Source organism: Saccopteryx leptura, chromosome 10 (genome assembly GCF_036850995.1).
Source record: "Saccopteryx leptura isolate mSacLep1 chromosome 10, mSacLep1_pri_phased_curated, whole genome shotgun sequence".
NCBI classification, from domain to species: Eukaryota; Metazoa; Chordata; class Mammalia; order Chiroptera; family Emballonuridae; genus Saccopteryx; species Saccopteryx leptura.
In genome coordinates this window covers 72,063,860-72,070,480 of record NC_089512.1, presented here as the reverse complement: position 1 = coordinate 72,070,480, position 6,621 = coordinate 72,063,860, and the positions used below count along the sequence as shown (strand labels likewise).

The following is a 6,621-nucleotide window of genomic DNA, read 5'->3' as shown; positions in this document are numbered from 1 at the left end:
GTTATTTCTACACTCTCATTTCTAATTTTATTTATTTGAGTCCTTTCTCTCTTTTTCTTGGTGAGTCTAGTTAAAGGTTCATCGATCTCGTTTACCTTTTCAAAGAACCAGCTCCTAGTTTCATTGATCCTCTGTATTATTTCTACTCTGATCTTTATTATTTCCTTTCTTCTACTACATTTGGGCTTTACTTGCTGTTCTTTTTCTAGTTCTTTTAGATGCAGGCTTAAGTTGTTTATTTGAGCTTTTTCTAGCTTCTTAAAGTGTGCCTGTAGTGCAATGAACTTCCCTCTCAGTACTGCTTTTGCTGTGTTCCATAAATTTTGAGTTGTTGTATGCTCGTTGTCATTCGTTTCTAGGAAATTTTTTATTTCTTCTTTGATCTCATTTTTAATCCATTCGTTATTTAACAACTTGCTATTTAGTTTCCATGTATTTGAGAATTTTTGAGCTTTTCTGTTGTGGTTCATTTCTAGTTTCATGCCGTTGTGATTGCAGAAAGTGCTTGATATGATTTCAATCTTCTTAAATTTGTTGAGAGCACTTTTGTGCCCTAACATGTGGTCTATCCTAGAGAATGTACCATGAGCACTTGAAAAGAATGTATATTCTGCTGCTTTAGGGTGAAAGGTTCTGAAGATATCTATTAAATCAAGTTGATCTAGTGTGTCCAATAAGTCTGTTGTTTCTTTGTTAATTTTCTTTCTTGAGGATCTATCTAGTGATGTTAGTGGAATATTGAAATCCCCTACTATTATAGTATTGCTGTTGATCTTGCCCTTTAAATCCATCAAAGTCTGCTTTATATATTTAGGTGCTCCTATATTAGGTGCATAGATATTTATAATAGTTATATCTTCCTGTTGGATTACTCCTTTTATCATTATGTAGTGACCTTCTTTATCTCTTACTATATCCTTGGTTTTAAACTCCAATTTGTCTGATATAAGTATTGCTACCCCAGCTTTTTTTCATTTACATTTGCATAAAATGTTTTTTTCCATCCTTTTACCTTCAATCTATGTGTATCTTTTGTTCTAAGGCGTGTATCTTATAGACAGCATATGTACGTGTCCTGTTTTTTTATCCATGCAGCTACTCTATGTCTTTTGATTGGGTCATTTAATCCATTTACATTTAAGGTTATTATTGATATGTAGTTGTTTATTGCCATTTTATTCTTTAAAGCTGTATTCCTTTTTTGCTATATTTTTTCCCACTTTAATCTGTTTACAACAGGGCCCTTAACATTTCCTGCAGCATTGGTTTGGTTTTAATGAATTCTTTGAGTTGTTTTTTGTCTGGGAAGCTTTTTATTTCTCCTTCGATTTTAAACGATAACCTTGCTGGATAAAGTAGTCTCAGTTGTAGGTTCTTGTTCTGCATTACTTTGAATATTTCTTGCCATTTCCTTCTGGCCTCAAGTGTTTCTGTTGAGAAGTTGGATGTCATCCTTATGGGAGCTCCTTTGTAGGTGATAGGTTTTTTTTCTCTTGCAGCTTTTAATATTTTCTCTTTATCGCTTAGCTTTGGTATTTTAATTATGATGTGTCTTGGTGTAGGTTTCTTTGGGTTTCTCTTAATGGAGTCCTCTGTGCTTCTTGGACTTGTGAGAGTTTCTCCTGCATTAATTTAGGGAAGTTTTCAGCTATGATATGATTGAACAAAGTCTCTATCCCTTGTTCTTTTTCTTCTTCTTCAGGAACCCCTATGATGTGGATGTTATTTCTCTTCATGTTGTCACAGAGCTCTCTAAGAGTTTCCTCAGACTTTTTGAGTCTCTTTTCTTTTTTCTTCTCTGCTTTCATGCTTTCATTCCAGTTGTCCTCCAACTCACTGATTCGATCCTCAGCTCTATCTATCCTGTTTTTAATTCCTTCCATTGTGGTCTTTATTTCTGATATTGTATTTGTCATCTCCGACTGATTCTTTTTTATACTTGCTATTTCTTTATTTAGGTGTTCATAATGACCATCCATTGTTGTTCTAAGATCCCTAAGCATCCTTACAATCATTATTTTGAACTCCGCATCTGGAAGTTTGATTATTTCCATATCTCTCAGTTCATCTCCTGAAGGATTCTCTTGTGGTTTCATTTGCATTGCACTTTTTTGTCTTCTCATTGTGTTTGGGTGTTTTATTTGTAGAGTTGGTTGAACTAGGCTTGGTGTTGTCTGCCTCCAGTTTTCAGTTGTGTTATTTTTAGGTCTTCTTGGGTTGGTATCAGCTATTATTTGTAATCCACTTTCGGATTTGGGCAGCTTTGAAGACTTGATTTGTTTGTTTTCTTAACAGGTCATAGTCTTGTTTATTGATCTCAGCAGGGGGCTTCCTTGAAACTGTATCCAGGAATGGGATGGATGTAACCTGAGATTCTGAAGGCCTCTTCCGCCAACTAATCTCTTTGGAGGCAGGGTGTTTTCTCAGCTTCAGTACGCGGTGGTGTATCTCAGATCTCCATGGAGACCTGAGTTACTGCCCCTCCTCCCCACTTCTTGTTTTTAGCTGTGTCTTGTTGCGCTGATTGGAGCTGGAGAGATGTCCGGAGAACTCTGATCCGGAAGCAATTCAGTACTGTTTTTTGGAAGATTCAGTCTCTCCCCCAGCTATGGCCACCTCCAGCATGGATGAGTCAGCTTTTTTAGTTTGTCTCTTTCATTCCTTAGCCCCTCACAGTCTGTCCCTCTCCCTGTCCTTTCCACTTGGGAGATAAGCTGGTCTTTTCAACACACCTCGCTCCCTTGTCGCCAGGCAAGTGGCTGTGAGCAGTATTTTCCCACAGAAAATATTGCTGTGAGCAGCTCTTTTCCCTGGGGTGAGATCCCCTCTGGGCTCTCACCCTCCCCCCCCCTCTGTTCCTGTAAGCAGGGGAGATTCAGGTGCTCCCTACCAGGTTTGTTGTGGCTTCTTCTTTGCTCCTTGGTTTTTGAGAGCTGTTCTTGTAGTCCAGAGTTGGTTTTTCATGCTGATTTTTCCAAATTGATTTGTATTCCAGTTTGATGGTGAGAGTTGGTCGTCTGTGCATCCGCCTACTCCGCTGCCATCTTCTAATCCTTTTTCATCAATGGTCAGACCTTGAGTTTTTAGGATGCTAATGCTGACCACTCCGAGGACTGAGGGCGGCTGTTGGGGCACAGGAGTCTCCCTTCCAATTTAACTATCACCAAAAAAGCTGGGAACTGATTGGAAATCTCTTACATACACGGCTTCTAATTATTCGCGCACCTGTCCTTAATCTCTGTGCTCCCTGTTCCACCAAGCAGGCCTTTTTCTGGCCAGAGAAACCTCACCTAAAACCTCCACTCCTAATCTTTCCTTCTCCATGGACTCCCAACTCTCTCTCCCTCCTGTCTGATCCTCTCGGGAGCCCCTCTCTCAGGCCTTTTCTCTGGTCCCTCTGCGGACCTCTTTTGTGCTCGGTTCTCTTCCCTCTGAGAGCCTCCCTCCTCCCTCGACCCCCTTATTCTTTTAGGTACCTTAGACTCCTCCAGCTAGGGGAAAGGTCCTGCATTTGTTTTAGTTGTATCTGTACTTCTTCATTCAGGCATTCATTCATTCAGAAATACTTCCTGAGTGCCTGCCATGTGCTAACAATTTGCTAAACACTAGGTACCGATTCAGCCTTTCATTGAATAAATTGTTATTGAGCATCTAATATGAGACAGGCACTCAAGCTACCAGGGGAAAAAAACAGTCAAATTGACAGGTTCGTTCTCACAGAGCTTATATTTTTAGATACACAAATGAGAGATAGAGTATTTAAATGGCATGGATGATGCGGAAGGGGAGAGGGGACTCCTGATACCCAAAGTAGGATTTGCTACTATGTATAAGGAGAGAGGACAGGCCTTGAGACAGAGTTCCTGTCTGAGTGGAGGCCCGGCAGGGAGAGTGAACCCAGGCGCTCCTAGGTAGGCAGTGCTGCAGGCAGAGGAACTGCTGAGGCCGAGGCCCTGAGGCAGGCGTGTGCTTGGTGTGACTCGGAAACCTGGAGGTGAAAACAACAGGCATAACCGCACTATCTGGCTGGGGAGCCAGATGGTAATCAGTATCTCCCACATAGATGTCTAGTTCTGAAGGGTCTGGGTGTCAAGCAAGGAACACAGATGGGGCTGAAGGTCCATTAAGGATACTTGATTAAATCTTAGGAAAGTTATTTAAACTGGAATCCAAGAAGGAGAGGTTAACCTGGTGAAGGGGCACAAGACTTTGTGATACCAGGGAGCATTTCCTGGGAAGGGAACAGTGTGTGTTCAGAGGGGAGGAAGGAGACAGCACTAGTCCTGAGAAATGGAAGATCCAGACAGTGAGGGGGAAGCATGCTTGATGAGCTAGAAGGTGTGAGCAGGGGACTCACCACATAGCGTCTCGGCAGTTTGTATTTATGTAGCTGTTTACATAAATATGTCTGCAGTCAGTCCTGCCTGCTGGAGCCAGCCCCAGGATGGGACCCTGCCTCGTTCACTACTGCATCCCTAGCTCCTGCCGAGACTGCGGTCTGCAGGAAGGGCATGCTCTGTACTTCTGGCTGGCTAACATCTCAAGCAATCTGATGGCCATCTGAAAATCTCAATAAGGAAACTGCAGCTTGTATAGATGAGAAGTTGGCTCTGCCAATTGTGGATTTAGAAAAGGCCAGTAGACTCGGCAGTATTCAAAGCTGTGACTTCCCTTCAAAGCCACAGAGAAAAGCTTACTGTGACCACTGACCATGGAGAACTCTCCACACTGAGAGCAGAATCCCCAGGGCACCTCGACACCTTGACTTCACTGAGTTGGAGCAGAGTTCTCACCACACTAGGCGACAGTGCTCCTCTTGGATGGGTGCTCATTTGCACAGTAGTAAAGACTAAAACTGTCGGATGTGAAAACAATATTGTTCCTGAATTTAGAGAACAAGTGTGATGTTACCTAAGATACCTGTTGTCCACCCAGTGGGCTGATTGCCAAGGCATAGTCACTGTGAGAGAAGGAAAGAAAGTGTAACACAACTCTGGGGCAAAGTGCAGAGTTTTGGCTAATTCCTTATTTTTGCAAGTCAAAAGATCAGCTTTTGGGGCACCATCCTCATATCTGTCTTTGGGACTGGGGTAACAGACTTGATGCTCGTCCTCACACCTTCACTCCCCCTTCTCTCCCCACAGCCCTCCAGCTGAAGACCCCTGCTGTTCCGGGGTGCAGAGCCTCTCCTCCACAGGACAGGGGCCGGCACCCAGGGGCAGCTGATAGGCCCGTTTCACCCACCTGGTCCCAGGCATGGATTCAGCGCTGCACAGGGGGCCTAGGCTGGTTCATTGGCCGAGCCTTGGTTATTGTGCCTGGAATGCTGGGACAAATGCCCCCTTCATTCTGGACTGTGTGACGGGGTTGCCATTACAGGGGCTGAAGAAGAGGTAGCCATTTTTGTTACCAATATGGCATGCCAGCCTGGGACCAGTGTGAATTCAAAAATGGCCAGAGTTGAGAAAATTGAAGGGAAAGAGCATGAAACATCAAAAACATTGTGATCCTCAGAATCAAATTACAGCTGAATCCTACCCTGCCTCTGGGTTCTCTCAGCAAGGCCTTCTGTTCATTGTTTCAATTGAGACTTCTGTAATTGGTGGTCAAATCTTTCTAGATGGTAAGGGCGATGACAATTCAGAAACAGTTTTCTACTCTAAAAATATAGCAGCACAGCTCTGGCCAGGTAGCTCAGTTGGTGAGAGAATTGTCCCAACATGCTGAAGCTGGGGCTTTGATCCTTGGTCAGAGCACACACAGAGTCAATCAGTGAAGAATCACTTCTTAACCTTTTGGCTAAAGTCAAGTGTAGTGTCTGTTCTTCTCAGTGTAGTATCTGCTATGTCCTCTATCTGAGTACAATATAGTAAATGTGCTTTTGGAGCAGGGGCATGGAATAGGAGCTTGCTCCATCCACTCTGGGGACCAACCTGGTACTGCAGTACATCTGGGAAATGATGCAGAACATCTGGGAATGGAGCTTACAAAGGACTCTGGCTCATTTCTCCTGGAAGCACCATCTACGTTGGCAGTTGTTGGTTTGTCCTTGTGTGAACTGCTGGTTTTCCATGGTCAAGAATATTATAGGAAGGGGAGAAGTTATGTAGAATTTAAAAAAAAGAAAGAAAAAGGATCAGCCAATGAATGCATGGAATGGGTGGAACAAGTTGGTGTTTCTCTCTTTTCCTCTCTTTATCTCTCTAAAATCAATTTTATAAGTATTTGTCTTAAATTCATTACTGTAAGGTTGTTTATTTTGTATTTTTCCTTTTTTAAAAAGAAAATTTATTTTAGAGAGAGAGAGGGAGAGAGAGAGAGAGACAGAGAGAGAAACATCGATTTTTGTTGTTCCACTTATTTATGCATTCATTGCTTTATTCTTGTATGTGCCCTGACTGGGATCACACCCACAACCTTGGCATAGCAGCACAACACTCTAACCAACTGATCTACCTGGCCAGGGCTTGCATTTTTCTGAAAAATGTTTAGTTTCCTTTTGAGTCTTACCAATCAAGTCGGTAAGAATCAATTCTGACTCAGCATTTCATTTTCTCTACAATTGCAATGTTCCATTCCATCATATTCTCAAAAATGTTAAAACTCTAATAAAATAAAAGA

The 6,621-nt window shown here is 42.5% G+C and overlaps 1 non-coding gene across 1 annotated transcript; it reads left to right on the top strand.

Annotated features, from left to right (window-relative positions):
• Positions 1 to 5,779: 5,779 nt before the first annotated feature.
• On the top strand, positions 5,780 to 5,971 carry LOC136382733 (U2 spliceosomal RNA). The gene has a single exon (XR_010747348.1). It is a non-coding gene; the product is annotated as a U2 spliceosomal RNA (small nuclear RNA).
• Positions 5,972 to 6,621: the final 650 nt, after the last annotated feature.